Source organism: Mus caroli, unplaced genomic scaffold (assembly GCF_978045245.1).
Source record: "Mus caroli unplaced genomic scaffold, Mus_caroli_1 scaffold_17, whole genome shotgun sequence".
Lineage (NCBI taxonomy): Eukaryota > Metazoa > Chordata > Mammalia > Rodentia > Muridae > Mus > Mus caroli.
This window is the reverse complement of record NW_028227272.1, coordinates 55303256-55324765: the sequence shown is the minus strand read 5'-3', so window position 1 is coordinate 55324765 and position 21510 is coordinate 55303256.

Below are 21510 nucleotides of genomic sequence, written 5' to 3'. Positions count from 1 at the left end.
GTATGCTCACACAACACACACACACACTCACACACACACACTTAATTAAAGTTTAAGAACTTGATCTAATTCTAAACACTTTAATGATAAATATAGTTCTTCTACATAACCATAGAAACACCATCTAAATTAATAATGATAAATCATTACTGCCCAAATCACAGATGTTGTCCTAGTTTTAACAGTTGTCCCAACTACGACCCTAATAAAAGACTTTTTATGGCAATCAGCTGTCATGTCTTTGTTATCCACTCTAATAAGGAACAGTCCCTTATCTCCCTAAACGTTTTTATGGATTTATGATTTTCTTATTAGTTTACAAAACATCTTAAAATTTGGTTTATCGAGTGTTTCCTTTTGATGATTCAGTTCGGATTCCCTTTGCCAATGAAGGACTGCAGTGGTGATTTTGCATCCTTATGGCTTCAAGCTACAGGGTGCGAGCGTTCATTGTATCCCTCTGCAGGTGATGTCAACAGGATCCATTGGGGGTGATGTCGGCCCTGTTTCTCTACTGTACTGTCATCTTCCTTACAATTAATCCTCTTTTTGATAATGGACCAGGTAAAATAATCTCATCTCTCTAACTTGCACTTGAATTTTAGCACTTACTCATGTTTCTTGCCCAAATTACTTATTACTATGATGCTTGCAAAATTGTTACTAATTTTATCATATCTTCTATATTTATTAGCTAGCATTTTATTATTAGGAATTTATTATTCCCAGTTAAACTATGAACTTATGAATGCCTGTCTTATTTGATGGGTTATTAAGTCTGGTGCACAGATTACAGATTTGCCAGCAAGAGCCCCTTTAAAATGGCTCCAATAGGAATTTGACCATTTCCTTGATATGCTGAATGAAATATTCGGGTTTGTCTTTCATCTCCTATGCTTTAACCATAAAGTCAGCCATTTGCTGAGGAGTACTGACTCTTAGTAGACAGTTATGTGTAGAGACCAAGATCTGGGCACTTGTATACTCATATATTCACTTGTTTTGAAGTGTTGCTGCCCTCAGACCTGTCAATGAATACTCAGGGAATTGATATATCAATTATATATACATACATATTTATCATATATATTATGTAGTATGTACATATTATATGTATATATACAATTATATAGACATATATTTATGTGCATGCATATACATGTGAGCTTGTATGTGTGGATATAGCCACCCCTGTTTAGTATAGGAGAAGACTATACATAGGTACAAATATCTAGAGACATGGAAGATTGAGAATTATTTTAAAGTCTGACTACCATGGTGTCCATGTTTATTACACTATCTCTTATCCTATACCTCTGTACTTGTGTTTGTATGTATGTATGTATGTATGTATATATGTATGTATCTATGTATCAAAGCTTTGTGTTCACCCAAATGTCTTCCCATCCAATCATGTTCAACTTCAGTGTGTGTTTTTCCATGACACCGAGAAAGCTATATTCTCAGTGTTCATAGTCTGCTGGCCCTATGGTAAGCACTGGCCCCTCTGGGTATGTGTGCCCTTTTCTTCACATGGATTCTTCCCTTCACTACCTCACTAGTCTCTTCTGCTTCCTCACCTCATAGGGGTTAGCAACTTACCGAGGATCCTATGTAGTGACTCCTGAAATAATTCATTAAAAAGGAAAGGTCAATACTATGCCTACACTTTTTCCCTCATGCATTGTAAGTGGTAAATAGGAACAATTTATCCTGCTTACATTTGGATTAGAGAAACAAGTGTTATGATTTAATACAGGCTAACAAAGATTCTTCACACCTATGTGAAGGTTTGAGACATCCATGTTTCCTGTGTAAGGTAAATCAGGCACTTACTTTGTCTGTGGAGTGTTGCTTGTTTAGCCTGCCAAGAATGTTCTATGAAAGCTTTATCTAAATATCTTAGTCTTTGTCTCTATTTTCCTTCTTTTCTTTACCCTCCAGGTCCTGGACATTGATGGGCACACTAATAAGACTTGATTATTCTCATAGCAATCTTCAGGAGGTTGTGTAGTGCTGAAAAAGAAAGCCTTCATCGATACTTAGTAAGAAAAGCTGAGCCTATCAGAATGTGGAATGTTCCACCTCATTTTGACCTTTATATAAGAAACTTTCTTTCAGAATATAGGTAAGGATTCTTTTTTAAAAGTTGCCGTTATTCTTGTGTCTCTACCGATGTACTTACTGCTGACCTAGAGACTTCAACTTCAAAATGAGAAATCTGAATAAGTGAAACAAGATGTCCAACGCACAATTCATGGTTATTCCAACAATATGATGTCTCTACATTGTACACTGATGAATCATACTAAACATCATTCCTACGCTGGTGTATTAGTTAGGGTTTTACTGCTGTGAACAGACACTATGACCAAGGCAAGTCTTATAAAAAAACATTTAATTGGGGCTGGCTTACAGGTTCAGAGGTTCAGTCCATTATCATCAAGGTGGGAGCATGGCAGTATCCAGGCAGGCATGGCACAGGAGGAGCTGAGAGTTCTATGTCTTCATCCAAAGGCTGCTAGTGGAAGACTGACTTCCAGGCTACTAGGGTGAGGATCTTATACCCACACCCACAGTGACACACCCATTCCAACTAGGTCACACCTATTCCAACAAGGCCACACCTTCAGATGGTGCCACTCCCTGGTCCAAGGATATACAAACCATCACATTCCACTCCCTGGTCCCCATAGACTTGTTCAAACACATGAGTCTATGGGGGCCATACTTAAACATAGCATAATGCAAAATGCATTTAGTGCAACTTTCAAAGTCCTCATAGTCTATAGCAGTTGCAACAATGTTAAAAGTCCAAAGTTCAAGGTCTCTTCTGAGATTCATTCAACTTAATTAACCGTAATCCCCAAAGCAAGGCAGGAAACCAGCTGGGCAAACTCCAAACTCTGCATCTCCATGGCTGATGTCAAAGTGGTCTTCAGATCTCCACTCCTTTTTCATCTTTTTTGACTGCAACAAACTGCTTCCTCCTGGGCTGGTTCCACTCCCTGTTAGCAGCTTTCCTCAGCATGTATCCCATGGCTCTGGCATCTTTAACATCTTTGAGTCTCCAAGGCAATTTCAATGTTACAGCTTCTTGTTTCAGTGTCTGGGATTCCTCTTGATCTTTTGGACTCCTCCTAAGGACTGGCATCACTTCTCCATCTCTGTCCTCTGTAGCACTCTATGCTCAGGTTGATCCACTCCATTACGGCTGCTGTTCTTGGTGATCATCCCATGGTACTGACATCTCCAATACACTGGGGTGTTCCACTCCAACTAGGCTTCACCAATAGCCTCTCATAGGCTCTCTTCAGGGTGCCAAGCCTCAAATACTTTGCATGACCCCTTCAATCCTGGGCCATCAACTACAGCTGAGGCTTCACCTTCTCCAATGGGCTTCCCTGGCCTCTCACAGTGCTAAGCCTCAGCTTCTCTCCATGATCCCTTCATTCCTTCACAAGCAGTACCACCTGAGTGACTCTTACACATTACCAAGTCCAGCCACAGCATGAGGTACAACCTTGGGTATCTCTGGAAAACAGCTTCTTTGTGCTCCCAGAAAACAGTTTCCAGAAGATTTCACCTCAACGATGCTGGTCTCTTCTTAATCACCGCTAATTCCTTAGCTCCAGCTAACCAGCATCAATTTTCCCAGTAGTTCCTTCCATTCCTAACTCTAGAGCCAGAAACAAGGTGATCCTAGTCATTATAATGGACAGCGTAGGCAAAAGAATGTTTATAATGACAGACCCAGTAACGGTCAGCACAGGAGGAGCTGAGAGTTCTATGTCTTCATCCAAAGGCTGCTAGTGGAAGACTGACTTCCAGGCTACTAGGGTGAGGATCTTATACCCACACCCACAGTGACACACCCATTCCAACTAGGTCACACCTATTCCAACAAGGCCACACCTTCAGATGGTGCCACTCCCTGGTCCAAGGATATACAAACCATCACAGCTGGTCATTTCATTTTCCCAGAAGCTAGGGTGAATTACTAGATGAGACATATCCTGAGGACTATGAGACAGATGCCCCAGATATGTCAGAGAGTCAAAAGCAAGCAGTTCAGTCTTCAGTGGTTGCCACAGAGAAGCATAATGGAGCCCTTTGGATTTGGAAGCTAGGCACAGTTAAATCACCTGTAGGACTGTGGGAGCTTTGAAGAATGTAGACATAAATGTTTATGCATAAAAATGGCAGTTTGTTATAGTCTGACTATGAATGATACCCGGCAGGGTGACAGCATGCACCTGCCAGCACCAGAATACAGAAACTTCTGAGTGCAATAATCTGACACCTCACTTTTGAGTAAGTTTTGGTGAAAGCCAAAGACAGAGTTGTCTGCAGAATGTGCACACTGGGGATTAGACTCAGTGGGAAGTTAAGGGAGGGCAAACAGATTAATTTTGAGTTCACCTCATGCTCTCTGAGGTCAACATGACATAAAGCAAATGTGTCAAGTGATTTTTGTGCTGGGAAGTTTCACCACTGTTTACCACATGGCTTTGTTTTTTTAAAATAAGGGCCAACGCCATGTTGAACCCAAAGTAAGTTTGGAAAAATTGTTCCAGTGAACCAACAACAGAATGAAGTAAACAGATAGAAAATATAAACATTAAAAAATGTGAATATTGTCCTTGGAAGGAGCACAACATGTTTCAGGATGGGAAAATATGAGCACGACTTGAACATATGGTACATTTCCAAATCCACTTCTGCCTTGGGCTTTTGTTTCGCTGTGTTAAATCTTCATGGAATGAAGCTAACACTGGCATTGGGACATACTTCTCTGCAATTTTAAGGGATAACAAAAGAAGATTTGTTCAATATGAATTTTGACATTAAAATTTCCTCAGCATCAGCCTTGTAGTTTTAATTCCATTTGATGTATTTACTATGATCAATTAAATTCACAGACAAACTTTATTGTACAGAATGCATGAGAAGATAGGAAGAGCCGTTCCCTCACTTGGGGAGAGAAGAGTTGGGAAGAAGGACCAGTCACAGGTGTTCTTTCCCAGGCGTCATTAAGAAAAAATTATTACCTTCACACATAAATAAAATCAAAACTTGATTTTGCTAAGTGTTTTCCAGGTGCTTGCATTCTTTTCCCTTAGAGTCGTTCACTCTTTGCTTTGACTTCATAAGAGAACTTGAAGGAATAGGGCTGATGTGGAACATCATGAATTTTGCAGGCAAATGGACGGAACTAGAAAATATCATCCTGAGTGGGGTAACCCAGACCAAAAAGGACAGGCATGGTATGTACTCACTGATCAGTGGATATTAGCCAAAAAGTATAGAACACCCATGATACAACTCACAGACTGTATAAAGTTTTATGAGAAGGAAGGTCCAAGTGAGGATGCTACAATCCCACTTAGAAGGGGGAAGGAAGTAATCATGGTAGGCAGATGGAGGGAGGGATCTGGGTGGGAGAGGGGACAGGGAGGAGAAAAGGGTGACAGGATCAGGTATGGGAAGGGGGGCAGAGACAGAAGAGAAGTCCAGAGGGCCAGGAGAATGAATGGAAATATGCAGCAGCAGGGAGTGGGGGATGGTGGGAATCTCTGGAAAGTCCCAGAGACCTGAACTCAATAGGGATGGCCTTAGCTGATATACCCAACACTGTGGAGGTGGAACCTGAAGAGAAAACCTCCAGTAGATAGACAGCCCCCCCCCCCAGTGGAGCAATGGAGTCACCAAACTACCTTCAAACATTTTCACCCAGAATTGTTCCTCTCTAAAAGAAATGCAGAGACAAAAATGGATCAGAGACTAAAGGAAAGGCCATCCAGTGACCAGTTCAATTTGGGATTAATCCCATGAGCAAGCACCAATCCCTACACTATTACTGATGCCATGTTGTGCTGGCAGACAGGAGCCTAGCATGACTATCCTCTGAGAGGCTCTAGCAGAAGCTGACTGAGACAGTTGTAGGTACTTACAGTCAACCACTGAACAGTTACAGACCCCCATCAAAGAGTTAGGGGAAGGATTGAAGGAGCTGAAGGGGATAACAACCCCATAGGAAGAACAATATCAACTAACCTGGACCCCTCAGAGCTCCCAGAGCCTAAGTCACTAACCAAATAGCATACATGTGCTGATCCCCTCGCAGATATATAGCAGAGGACTGCCTTGTCTGGCCTCAGTTGGAGAGTATGCGCCTAATCCTGTAGACACTTGATGCCCCAGAGAAGGGGATGCTGGGGAGGGAGATGAGGGGCTGGAGGGTGGGAAGGTGGTTGGATATATTAATAAGGCAATCTTTTCTTCAGTGGGACTTTCAGCTTCAGACAAGCAACAGGTCTGTGGTGTTAGGAAGTGTCCCATAGTCTAAACTAGCCTGAGAATGAAGGCAACAGAGAGGAGCATGTGGCTGAGAGGAGGAAACTTGACTGGACATTGAGGCTGTTTCCCAAGGTCATTCCCAGTAGGTGTTTATACATTTGTTTGATTTTAGATTATTTTATGGTAATTTTATATCACGTTTTTATTTAAAAATTAGCAGAAAGTAAATATGGCAGTTAATATTGATTGGCAACTTGACAGGAACTAGATCTTCTAGGAGACAATTCCCTGGACACGCCTGTAGAAGGCTTAAATAGGCTTCATCAATCAAGGTCATAGAGCTCACTTGAAATGTGGACAGCATCATTCCACTGGCTGGGATCCTGGAAAAGGAGAAAGCAAGCCTAGGACTGGCGTTTATCAGTCTCTGCTTTTGACTGTGGATGCAGTCTGACCAGGTAACTTCCCTGCCATGATGGTTTGGACCCTCACACTGTGAGTCAAAGCAAACTCCTATGTAGTAAATATGGCCACTCTGAAAGTCAGTGTGATTATAGTGTGACAAACAGTAAACTCACACCCTTTTAACACCTTTTCCCTTTAACTTTTCCCTATTGATTAAGAAACATAGCTAAACATTTTAGTAGGGTTTTTTGGTTTGTGTGTGTGTGTGTGAGAAGGTGCTGGTTTACCCATGTGGTGAAAAACACTCCGTCTTCAAAACGGCCCCATGGTGGAATAACTATTGGCACCTTGACTTCACTCTGGAGGAAGATGACATGTACAAAGACCCTGTAACTTGCCTCAAGCCATAAAGGTGTGAAAGGCAGACAGACCTAGGGCTTGGAGCTCACCATGCTGCATTCAGATATGCCTTCCTTGGTACTCCTCACTGTCCTGCACTGTTCAAAATTGGAAATACAAGCAGAGAGGAAATGTCTGTTCGTTCTTTGAAGGGAATTTAGGTTGAGGACATTATCAGGCAGTTAATACTTTTTAAAAAAGTAACCCTGAGAGGTAAGGTAGTATTACAAATCAGAGTGTAGAGAAAGAGCCATTGACATAACCCAGCAGTAACTACCAGCTCTGTGGGTTAATTACTTTACCGTGTCTCAGCTGCTTCCTATGTGAACTGGAGTAAACGGTAATATATATATGGTTTCTATCCATTTTTTTTCTGCTACAACAGACTACCAAAGACTGTGTAGATTATAAGAATGAAATTTTATTTCTTACACTCCTGGAGTCTAAGAAACACAAGGATATGGGATGACCTCTGGCCTTGCTGTGTGCTTACATCACAGAAGGCAGAGGGCAAGAGAGGGTTCTGTGGTTCCCTGTAGAAAGTCCTTAAACAAGGGTACCTAACCCCATTCACCATGGCTAGACCCAATGATATAACCATCACTAAAAAAATGTATCTAGATTATAGACAGGATTATTTGTGTGTATATGTCTATGCTAGTTCTGATTTTCTTTTCTCTCACATATTAGATACCAACTGAACTTTTACTTTCCTCTTCTCCTCCCAGTCCCTCCCTCCCACCTCCCCTCTCCCCAAAGTCCACTCCTCCTTTATTTCCCTTCAGAAACAGCAGGCCTCCCAGGGATGTCAACCAAACAGGATGCAATAAAACTAGGCATCTCCCATTATACTAAGGCCGAGAGAGGCAATCCAGTAAGAGGAAATGCGATGCCAAAACAGGTAAAAGAGTTAGAGACAGCCTCTCTTTCACTGCTAGGTGTCCCACAAGGACAGCAGGCTAAACAATTACAGTATGTATTCAGAGAATCTAGATCAGACCCATACAGGCTCCCTGATTGTACCTACAATTTCTGTGAAGCCCACAAGCCCTGGCTAGTTGATTCTATGAACCATTTTCTTGTGGTATCCTCTGGCTCTTCCCTGTCTTCCACAGGATTCCCCAAGCTATGCCTTATGTTTGGCTGTGGGTCTCTGCATCTGCTCTCATAAGTTGCTGGATGAAGCCTCTCTGATGAAGATTATGCTATCTATAAGTATAGCAGAATATATCTATATGTTAAATATACATATATGTATATATGTGTGTGTATATATATATGTGTGTGTGTATGTATATATATATGTGTGTGTGTATATATATATATTAAGTTGGACCAGTCATTGGTTGGCCCCTCCCACAAGTTCTGCATCACGGTTTTTTGGCTGGCTGGATATCCCAATCCCTCCACTGGAAGCCTTGTTTGGTTAGAGGAGATGACTGTTTCAGGCTCTGTATTCTCAATTACTAGGACTTTTTGCTAGGGTCACTGTTGAACTAGATTTCTACCATCCCCACTAAAATAGATTCCAGTTGCACTAGTTTTCTACCATCCCCACTAAATGACCTGAATTCCAGTTATCTCTCCCAGTACTCTCTCCCTCCATTTCCCTCATCTCAACCTGTTTTCTCTGGTTCCAAGCCCTATCTACCCCCAGTCCACCCATGAAATCTATTTCTCCTTCCCAGAGAAATCCAGGCATCTCCCTTTGAGCCTTCCTTGTTACTTAGCCATGGAGAGGATTCTTTCAGTATCTACTGGTATAAGTTATTTTAGAGGTTTAAAATTGGAGTACTTATATGGCATTTAACAGAGCACATTAATTAAGATATTATTATTTATTGTTATTAAATCTCATCTTTCACTCTTACAGTTATATTTCTCCCACATTTTTGGCTTTATTTTTTGAGTCAATGCTTATAACTATTTTGTTTTGATTATACCATAATAATCTGTATTATACTGTCAAAAGACCATTCTTTTCATTAAGTCTGAGTCTTTATTCTTCTCTGATCTTGTTCTAACTACAACTCCCTGTTCAAACAGGATTTTCACTTGAATAAGGAAGAATTAGGGTGGTGTTTTAGTTAGGGTTTCATTACTGTGAACAGACACCATGACCAAGGCAACTCTTATAAAGGACATTTACTTGGGGCTGGCTTAGAGTTTTAGAGGTTCATCATGGTAGAAAGCATGAAAGCATGAAGGCAGACATCGTTCTGGAGGAGCTGAGAGTTCTATGTCTTGATCTGTAGGCAACAGAGGGCAAATGGATTCCACAGGCAGCCAGAATAAGGCTTTCTTTCCATACTGGCTGCAGCTTGAGCATAGAGACCTCAAAGTCTATCTCCCACAGTGACACACTTCCTCTAACAAGGCCAGTCCTACTCCAATAAGGCCATACATACATCCTAATAGTGATACTCCCTATGGGGCAAGCATTCAAACACATGAGTTTATGGGGGCCAAACGTATTCAAACCACCACAGGTAGAATAGCTCTGGTCTGCTTCTGTTTTAAGTAATACTTCTTTCTAGATTGTGGATGATTCCCTTCTTACTAGTCCTCCAGATGATTGAGATGGAATTATCTCTGATCTGTTTCTTTCTTGAATCATCACTAATCCGATTTTGAATTCCCCACTTCATAGCTCTGTCTAATTAGTGCCTCACAGAATCCCCACCTCCAAATACCATCAATTTGAGGAGTTAGGATTCAATACACATACTTGGAGGTTGCACATGCATTTTCTAATATTAGGGCTTTCTTGATAAATTAGGTAGGAAGGTTAATTTAAATGTAATTATCATAGTCTACCATAATTGCATATGACCTTTAGAGTTTGGACTTTAAAACAAGGTTATTATTTAAATAACTCACTTCTAACATTTTGTGACCCAATTTGCAGTTAATGAGAAGAAAAACTGTCTAACATTTTTACTTAATCTCAGGTTTTATGTCCAAAACGAAAAAAAAAAAAGCTACAAGAAAAGAAATTTCCTTTCACTGTTTTATCTCACTGCTAATGAGAATTGTTGTGGAATGAACATCACCCGTTCTCTTGGGGATTTCTCTGGCTATCGCTGCAGGCAGGATATGGCATCAGATGGACAAACATGACCCTGTGATCCCTTAGCTAATGTGGACCTTTGAGAAAGATTAAGCAGATTTTGCAAGCAACTAGTTTAAGGTTCAAAAGCTTTGAGGTAGATAAAATGGAATCCCCATGCTGCTCCACCTTGACCCCCACCAACTTCTCTTTAAAATTATGAGTCATTTTCCACTTAGCATGTAAAAACACTATGAAAACAATTCACTCATAAGTGAATCAGAAAGCATGTCTAGAACTGGAGGCAGTGTTTGTTTTCAAGTATTTGGGGGAAGATACCGAACTTCTCTGGTTTTCCAAGGTTAATCGAACTGTTCTGAATCTTCATGACTTTTGATGTAGATTATGAGATAGCTGAAGTTGTTAGAGTTTGTCATGTGGTCTTGAGGGTGACATTCTAACTCATGGTCATGGACAAGACATTGGGTCTCTGGATTCTTTCATGAAGTGAACTGTTAGTTAAAAGGAAACCCACCAATTCTGACTTTGCCCTAACGTTGTTTGAATCTAAAGAAATCAACCCAAGCAAGAGTTTAAGATGAGAACTTTCCAAATGAACTAAAACATCCACTGATATGTTGTTTCAAAATGAAAACAGAGTCAAAACTCCCAACACACACAAAATGTAAAGCTTCTACTCTTTAAGTGAAAATGAGAAGGCAGTGTAACTAAAGAATGACAAAACTTATTTGACCTCTCTCCCTTCCTCTGCATTTGACAGATGACTTCAAGGAACTCTCATACAACGTGGGGGCTTTTATAAATAAATAGGGTGAGGCCTACTGTGAGGTATGGATTGCTTTTGTATATAGGAAATAAACAATCTTTGTTCCTCCTGAATAACTCATCAGGGCACTTCTAAGAATACACAGTAAACCCATAAAAAGTGACTGGATGGGCAAGCACAACATCCAGGAGATCCTTCCCAGAGTAATGAGCATCATGACAAGTCAGGATGACATAGGGTCAAGGAGAGATGTTTACAGTCTTAAGAAATGAGAAAAATTGCATCACCATAAAAAAAAAATCTCAAGTAGGATGCTCCGGAGGAGGAACTGAATCCTGGGAAGTGGATTTCTACAACTTTGAAGTGGATTTCTACAACTTTGAAGTGGCCCCAAGGCTTAAGAGAGCTACACCATTGAGCCAACCAGAGCTTAAACTTAAAAGAATTAGAATTGGAAAGAAATCACCAAGTGGGTGGTGACTGCATTTCATCAAGAAGCCTGAGGTTTCTGTAAATCAGTGGCAGCAAAAACTATTGGCTCTCATTCTGTCACCAGAGAACTAAGTTCTGGTGTGTGTGTGTGGGGGGGGGGTGATGGGGGATGAAAGAAAACGGAACTTAGTGTCTACACCTGCTCACAGTTAAGACCTTAGTCTAAGAGCTAACCAGGAACAAGTGCCAGCATTGTGAAAGCTGGAATAGGGAAACAGCATTATTTGTATTTTCCCCCACATTTCAAATTGCTTTTAGGAGTGGGAGAGAAGGGGTTGAGTTTCATGTAGGGAACTTAACAATTAATTGTATCTGTGAGAAATGGAAAGCTGTAGAGGTAAAGACATCTCAGTGTTGCTGCTCCCACAACACTGTTGGCATGAATGCAATGCTGACTGGTACTTCCTGGCTTTAGATTCCATCTGAGGACAGAAGCTTCTATGGAGGCTTCGAAGATGATTCTTCCTTGAAAGGAGTAGAAGTGCTGTGAACAGGGTCTACTTCCCTTTTTTTTTTTTTAGCAAACAGTTAATTCTACCCATTTTAGTTAACCTGACTGAGGCAGAAATCTGTAGAAATTAAAACAACTCAGTTACAGGTGAATGATGGGGAGCTATACTTGGAAAAGGAAACATGGTGATCTATGTTTTCTCTTCACTTACTCATTTCTCTAGTGATGGAAATACCATTTTTAAAAAACTTACTTTCTCCATCTGCTGTTCAATAGCAGGCTATACCTGCCAAAAGGAGAGATAAGAGACTAGGAGCCTGATTATCATCAGAAAGGCTTCCATTAACTGATGGGAGCAGATGCAGAGGCCCACAGTTAAACATTAGGCACAGCTTCGGGAGCCCTGAAGAGGAAGAGGAGGAAGATTGTGGGAGTCAGAGGGACTGAGGACACTATCAGAACACACTCCCCAGAATCAACTAAGCAGGGCTCATAGGAGCTCACAGCTACTGGAGTGGCAATAGTTGGTTATTGATAACAAATTGCAGAAATCAACCACAGCCTTTCCTTTTCCTCTTCTTACTATGCCAAATCCCTTAATGGTTATTGTACTGTTTTGATTTCATTGTCAATTTGACACAGCTTACATTCACCTTGGAAGACTGGAGTCTTAAGAAGGAATGTCCTCTGGGCATATCTTTGGGTGAGGTCATGATCACGAATTGACTTAAGAAGACCCATCCCATTATGGGTATCACCATTCCCTAGACAAAGGGTCCTTACTATATAGGACAGTAGGAAACTAGGTGGTAACAAATGGGCAGCAAGGATATGTTTGTCTCTTTCTGCTCGACTGTATAATGGATATGGCTGGCTGCTTGAGTTCTTGCCTTAGCAAGTGATGTACTGTAATATGGAATTGTTCACCAAATAAGCTCTTCCTTTCCTACATTGATGGTGGTTTATAACATTTTATCATAGTAACAGAAATGAAACTAAACAGTTATTCACTGGTTCCCTCACCATGGTCATGTCGATGTTACAAGTTTTACATGAAATGGTCAGCATAGATGTAAGTGCTTCCAGCTAGACTCTTATCCCATCTTTTACTCCCAGTCTTCTTCTCTTGTGCTCTCACTTCCAACAACACAAAATAACACATGGCATGTAGGCCTCCTGCCCCAAACAGTTTGTTTCTATTTCCATTCAGTTCATAGATCTGTCATCTCCTGTTATCTGTGAAATAATTACTAGTGACTCTTATCTATCTATCTATCTATCTATCTATCTATTTATTTTGAGATGGGGTTTTACTATTATGATGATTTTAATCAAAATAATCTCCATAGATTTTGTTTGAATGCTTGGTTCCTACTTGGTGAACTGTTTGGGAAAAATTAGGAGATATGGTATTGCTGTGAGAGGTAGGTCATAGCTTTGAGGTTTCAAAAGTCCATTCCAGGCAGGCTCTCTCTCTCTCTCTCTCTCTCTCTCTCTCTCTCTCTCTCTCTCTCTCTGCTGGCAGATCACAATGCAAAGCTCCAGCTACTGCTTCAGTGTTATGTCTGTCTGCTTCCTACCAAGATGATCTTGGATGAACCCTCTAAAATTGTAAGGAAGTCCCCAAATAAATATTTTCTTTTATAAGGGTTGCCTTGGCCATGGTGTCTCTTTTTAGCAATAGAACATCAAGTAAGACAACTATGTAGCCCAAGTTTGCACGACACTAGTATTTTCCTCTCCAGCTTCATGTCCTGACTGAACTTTCAGGCATAGACCACTAATCTTTGATGGAACTTTTTACTTGCTTTTTTGATTTCCAAGTGAAGAACTGGCTGTTTGTTTTTCTGGGAAATGTGACTTTGGCTTCAACCAACGTTTAATGGTATGTGATAACAGGCTGTAAGTTTTTCTTCTCTGTTTTCTTATAAATTGGATTGATATTAGAGAGTTTAGCATGATATTTAGCATGATAGTGCAACTTATTTAAGCAGGGTAAGAGAGGAGTTTAGTGCTAAGACTTCTTCCATAAATGAATACATTTTAAATGTTTACAACGATTTAAGTTTAGTAACAGCAGAATTTGAGGTTATTCTCCATCAAAGTTTCCTAGAAACTGCAGCAGTTGCACACCCCCCCCCACACACACACTTATTTTTCTATGATAATGAATCAGTAATGATTGTTTTCAGACTGAACTGTGTATTGGTTAGGTGATATATGTTATTAGCAATAAAGGGAATTTATATTTATTGAGAGTCATAATTATGTACCAGAGATTTTAAATATCAATATTACTTCATTAGAAATAAGTAATCAAAGTTCAAAAAGGTTAGGTAACGTGAGTGCTTTGAGTGTGAGCTCTGATTTATTTTACTCTAAATTGCAGCCTTGAATCAAGCTTCAAGTTATGCTTTTTCTTATTTGAAACTGTGTTTCCGAAAGAGACAGAGACAGGGGAGAGAGTGTGTGTGGGGGGGTGGGGAGACAGGGGAGAGAGAGTGTGTGTGTGTGGGGGGGTGAGGGATGGAGAGCATCTTTATCTGCTAGTCTTCATCTGCTCCCCCAGGAAGGCAATATCTAAACTTAATGAATCAAGCAGCCAGTGTAGGCTGGGAATGTAGTACAGTGCTGGGACACTTTCCCCAAAATGTACAAAGTCCTGACTTTAGTCTCCAGTGCTGCCAAAAGGGGAAAGGAAAATACAATGAAAGCAGATATCATACACATATTATTTAGCAATTGGGAGATTAATGTCAGTAGAAACAGTCAGAAGAGACAAAGCACAAGGAGCCCAGAGACTGGTGCTCCAGTCTTTCTTTCTTTGCTTTCTTGATGTTTTAATCATAAAATTAAATAAAGTGCCTATCACATGTATTTATGAGAAAAAAAAATCCTAGCATGATTGAGAATAACATCTTAATATGCAAAAACAAACAAACAAACAAAAAAACCAAAACAAAACACCCACAAAAACCAAAACAGAAACAAAAATCCCTGTGTCTCACTATGTATGTAGTCTGGACTAGCATTAAACTTGGAGTTTTCCCACATCAGACTCCCAAGTGCTGGAAGTACTGCTGGACACTACTTCCACATATGACTCCAAATGAGATATTTTAAATATAGGACACTCAAAGAAATGGCGTCTAGACTCACTGGGAAAGAGTGCTGTGAGTGTCCTTCAGACACTGAAGTGCCAAGGAGTTATGTGTACAGTGTTCTGGCCCCTACTAAATGGACAATGATTGCTCATGGGTCCTGTGTGGGTGGAGGTGGTTTCCTTCAGGAACAGGGTTGGGGAGTGAAGCCACAGAACTCTACTGAGATCTTTACTAGGCATAACTTCTGGTCATTTAGGAAGTTGTTTTGTGGCTCTATCAATATGGTATTTCCCAGCTGTGTCACTGCCTCCCACTATTGTCTCTTTCACTTGACTGATGGCTTCCTGGCCTGTGTCAAGGACAATTATTCCTTTACCACCAACCCCCAAGGCTGCTCACTTGACTGCCGTAGTGAACAAAGCAATTTTTTTTTTTGCTGTTTTTCCATTAATTAATTTCTTTATTATTTATTCAATTTACTTCTCGATCACTGTCCCCCTTCCTGGTCCCCCATCACAAGTCTTTGCCTCCTTCCCTTTTTCTCTGAGAGGGTGAGGACCACCCCCCCCACACACACACACACCTCATGCTGGCACATCAAATCTTGATCTGGAATTAATACCTAGAAATCAGTCTTTGGAAGGTGTGGGGCTTAATGATGCTGGATTCTGAAATTCCGGTGGTGGGTAAGGTCATCTGAGCATTCTTAGATTAAACTTTTTCATTGCTGTTTGTAGAATAAGTCAGTGGAATCTAAAATATTTCCTGAGAGACTCATATTATTTCTTTTTATAAATAATTCATTAATTTTATAAACATTTTTCTGGTAATAAAATAATAGATATGAGAAAACACAACAAAAATAGGTGAAATTTTTGATTGCAACAAAGAAGGCCATTGCTAACATTTTGGTAGATTTTCTGTGTGTCTGGGAATGTTGTGGTAATTGAAATGATAAGAGTTCATATTTATGCCCTTTCTATCTGTTTAGTTCATATTATGGGGATACTTTCCTAAATTATTAACAATGAAAAAAATCATCTAAATCATTTTGAGTTTAATGATACGATTACTCTCAATACTATTACCAAGTCTCCTTACTAGAAACACATAGTACTTGTGTAATATTCTTCCCTATAAATCAGACATGTTGGAGCTAGAGAAATGGCATAGTGGATAAGAGTGTGAGCTCTGCTTGCACAAGACCTGAGTTCAAGTCCCATCCCATGCATGAGGTGGCTTCACATCCACCTATAACCCCAGCTTTTCTGGACACCATGAACACCTACTACTGACACATACATATAACTTAAAAATAGTAAAAAGAATTCTAAAATATCCTTCAGGTTTGTCCAAGGTCATGTACCTGGTTGTTCACAAGATTAGGGCAAGGAGAAAAAAAAAACAAAAAACAAAACAACAACAACAACACACCTCTCCTCTTATTCTTATTTCACCGAAGGTATAGTCCAAGCAGGTCTTTGTTTTTTGCACATCCCCGAGGTGTTTTATTAAAATTAAAATGACACATTCTCAAAGAAACAACACGTTGTGTGCATTTAGGTTTTCTTTTTCGCAACTCTTACAAGATTCTTTTTGTCTTAAAAGAGCTGCGTGTCAGTAATAAAACGTACCAAGTAGTGCATGCTAATGGCATTTATTTTGCCTGTTAAAGAATACATCAGCTCTATATCTGTATCAGACACAACGCAGCAGATTATCGGTGACAAAGGTTAAGACATCACGGCGTCTGGAGAACTTAGTGGTGCTGCGGTTTTCACTGTAACAGGCTCATCAATAGTTCGAGCATGAATATGGCGGTCACCCCCACCTCAGACTTCCTTTGGAGCTTGATATAGATGAAGGCACGGGGATGTGGAAGTCTAGTCGCTTGTCTTCTTCTACAGAGGGAGCTGAGGGCCGCACAGCTGGAATGGCAACCTCAGGGCCTGGCTGGATCCCTGGCTTTGTCCCTGGGCACAGCCAGAGGCGGAAGGCTTTTCTCTTTCCAAGCAGAGCTTTGGAGTAGCAGCTTTCAGAGATTTGTTTGACATTGACTCTGAGCTTTCTGAGGAGCTTTGGCAGGAGGAGAGGGGAGGAATTACTTATCCCTTGGCGTACATTAGCATGCAAATAAATCACTTCTGGGCATTGTAGAGTGGCTGGAATTATCCCGTGTACAATATATCTTTTATCAGCAGGTCTGAGTATAAGGGTGGCTCTGAAGGGTTCACGCCTTCTTCATTCGCCGTGCTTCTTTTTTCTTAGGATGAAAACTTCTATTTGCTGTCATTTTAACAGAAAGAATTATTAATTTGCTCATTGTTAAAGGTCTTTCCCATTTTAAAAAAAATATGGTTTGCATTATTACCACATTTTTAATGTATACAAGGAAGCTTTAAATCAAAATAAGAATTATGATCACAAAAGGAAAATGGTTTAACAATGTATACAAGGAAGCTTTAAATCAAAATAAGAATTATGATCACAAAAGGAAAATGGTTTAACAATGGCTAGTTTGGGATTTAAAATATTACTAGCTTCATGATCCTCACCAGTTGGATATTTTCACTAATGAGAAAACATCTTCATTTAATATCAACCTTCTTCTTGATATTTGGCAGGTATGTATCCTAAGTTTGTTGCTCGCTTCTTTCCAATTTTTGGTAGAAACATGACAGACACTCTGATCCAGTGGTTTTGATCTAGGGCAATTTTTATATCCCAAGCACTGTTTGCAAATGCCTAGAGAAGCTTTTGGTTGTCACACCTTGAGGCACTATCCTGTGGTCACTTGGTTAAAGATTAGAAAAATGTCTGACAAATCCAGTAACAAGCAAGTTGCTTTCCACAATGGAGAGTTATCCATCCCCAATGTCAAATATCACTGAAGCTGAAAGTGCCTAGGCTACAGACTTACTCTCCTGTATAACTTCTCTTAAGTTATACAGAAACTGTGGAGATTTCCCAAAGAGTTTTCCAAATATTTATTTATGTCCCGATGCTTTAGGATATTCTTAAACTCACTGAGGAACGCCAGATGGAATCATCTTTATCCATCTTTTACTGATGAATCCAGATCATCACAGGGATTTTTTTTTCAGTAGCTGTGATGACTTTCTTTTGTTAACTTGAATGGACTGAGAATCATCGAGGGCATTAATGAGTCACACTTTTGGGGACTTTTCTATGGAAGAGTAACTGAGCAGGAAGGATCTCTTCATCTCTGCTCAGTTAAATGAGTAACCTAAAGTAACCTAAAATCTTCCCTTCCTTAAATTGTTTCATTCAAGCTATTTTGTCACAACAATGAGAAAAAGGACAACTTGTAAGGTTGATCTTTACATTAAGTCACCCCAACTATTTATAGTCTCCTAGAAGATAGCTCTGTTGAATGTCCTTCACTTTAACTGAATATGAGAGGTTATCCCTGTGGGCTGGGTTCATAGACTGAATAAAAAGAAAAAAAGAGAAAGCCAGTTGAGTGCCAGCTTCCACTGCTCTCTGCTCCTGGTCCATCAAGATGCGAGGAGTCCGAGTGAAATGCTTCCACCTCCAGGAACTCCATCATGTTTTCCCAACCATTGTGGGCTGTGCCATCCATCACAAAGTAAATTCTTCCCTTCCTTAAATTGCTTCATTCAAGCTATTTTGTCACAACAATGATAAAAAGGACACCTTGTAAGGTTGGTCTTTACATTAAGTCACCCCAACTATTAATAGTCTCCTAGAAGATAGCTCTGTGGAATGTCCTTCACTTAAACTCAGTCTGCAGGCAATCTGTTTAGTCAGAGGCCACTCTAGCTGGTGAAACATTGACAAAAACATTCTCTATTTTTTTTCTCTTGATGGCTGTAGTGTCAGAGGTTACAAGTCTTTGTTTTTCTGTGACCTTACCCTGAGTCTTAATGTGAATAAAATAGTTTTTCCATGCCCAATTTCATTAAAAATTACAATAAATGTCAAATATGGAAGGAGTAAATCTCATGAGGTCTCACTCTTAGATTAAGAACTAAAGATGAGTAGTAACTGCTGAGAGAGTAAGAACTGGGCTCTCCCAGGGATGAGGATAACCTTAATTGGTTATCCAGTACAAAGTAGTCAGCCCTGAAATCAAACACATATAGACAACAAAAACAGACACAGCAGATTCTATTAATAAATGTATGCATATATACGTGAAAATAAGCAAATATCAATTTAAGAGGCAATAGGAGATAGGACAAGGAAGGGAAAGGGGGATATGGTATAATTATATTTTAGCTAAATAAAATTAAAAAGAAATTAAGCTTACAGTGGTATAACATATCAAATAAATTGGACAGAAAGGTACATGATCAGGTATGTTTTGATAGGTACACTTTTACAAAACCTTCCATGGGTAGAAGGTGATGAAGGTGCACATCAGCTGCAAAGGTTTCATTTGCCCCTTGGTAGATGCTCCTGCTGATTCCTCCAGCCTGCAGCAGCCACTGGTCTGCCTTCTATACCTTAGGTTACTTTGCGTTTTCTCAAAAATTTACATCACTAGAAACTCAAAGAATGTCTTTTCCTTGAGTATTTTTTTCATCACTAGAATTATTCTGGTTAGTCTGTTTTTTTGTTTTTTGTTTTTTTTTTTTGCTGAGTGTCTATTATATGTGTTACCCACAATTTATTATTCATCTCTTTGAAGGTAATGATAGTCTACTCAGCAAATGGTCCTGAGAAAACCCACAACAGGAAAATAGATTCTCATCTCTAACCCTGTATAAAAATAATTCAAAATGGACCAAAGACCTGATTAAAGACCCCCAAAACTCTAAAGCTGATAAAGAAAAAGAGACAACACTTTAAGATATTGGTATAAACAAATAAGTTCTGAATAGCACTACAGTACTTTGAGAAATAGCATCAACCAGTGACAATAAGGCCTTTGTGAAATTCAAAGGCTTTGCACAATGGTTAAACTAAACAAAAGACATCCTACAGAATGAGAGAAAAATCTTTGATGTCCATACACCTGAAAGATGATTAATGTCTAGAATATGCAAAGAGCTAAATCTAAACAACAGGAAATCAAACAACCCAATCAATAAATGGCGCAAGAGAATGAGTAGATACTTCTTAAAAGTCTAAGTGCAATGGTCAGTAATGGTCAATAACAGTATCCACCACACAAGTGTGAACAAACACTGTGCTGAGATTCCACCCCTCCCCCAATTCAGAATGTCAGTCATTAAGAAAACAACAGTGAATGGTAAGGATGCTGAGACAGAGAACACTTATATACTGTCTAGTTAGAGTTTCCATTGCCTTGAAGAGACACCATGACTAAGGCAACTCTTATAAAGGAAAGCATTTTATTGGGGCTGGCTTACATTTCAGGGGATTAGTCCATTCTCATCATGGTGGGAAGCATGGTGGCCTGTAGGCAGACATGGTGCTGGAGAGGTAGTCAAGAGTTCTATATCTGGATCCACAAGCAGCAGGTAGTGACAGTGAGCCACTTAGCCTAGCTTGAGCTTCTGAGACCTCATAACCCATCCCCTAGTGACATACATCTTCGAACAAAGCCTCCCCTACTCCAATAAGATCATACCTCCTAAAACTGCCACGCCCTATGAACAAGCATTCAAACAGTCTATGGGGGCCATTCCTATTCAAACCACAACATATACCATGAATAGAAATATGAACTAATCCAGCCACTATGAAAATAAGAATGGAGGCTCATCAAAACACTAACAATAGGTCTACCATATGACCTAGGTATACCACTTCTAACTACATCCTGAGCACCCCAAGTCAACACAGAGATACTTCCACATCAGTTTTTTTTTAATTGCAGCACAATTCACAAAGGCTAAGTCATATGAACAACCTAAGTCAGCCCACAACAGAGGAATGGTTATAAAATGTGTGGCTTTTATACACAACAGAATGTTTTTCCAGTCATAAAAAATACAATTATGTCATTTCAGGAAAACAGGCAATTGAAGATAAAAATATTAAGTGAATCACTTCAGTCACAGACAGACAAATATTGCATGTTTTCTGTTATTTGGGGGTATAGTCATGATAGATGCATAATCTAATGTAGGCACTGATGATGTGACAGTAGAGACTAAACTGTCTGGGAAACAAAGGGAGGGGAAGGAAGCATGAATTCTAGAGGTGGCATATGTTCAAAGGACATTGTATACTTGCATGAACATGACCTCTGCAACCCTGTATGATAAACATAACTGGAAAAAAGTTAGGCCATATTGTTCTGAATTTTTTTGAATAAATGTTTTCATTTCTCTTTTTGCTTACTCAGTATTTATTTGAAAAGAATGTAACATATATAAATTAAGAAGGCCCAGATGGTAATCTCTATTTACCAAAAACCATTACTATATATACATAAATTATTTGGCATCTTCTTTTGAATGGTTTTAGCAAATAAAAATATACTAGATAAATATTAAAACCCCCACCACCAAGTTATCTAAGCAATGAAAGCAGAGCGAAGAATGAAGATGCTTGCTGCCTAAGGTCA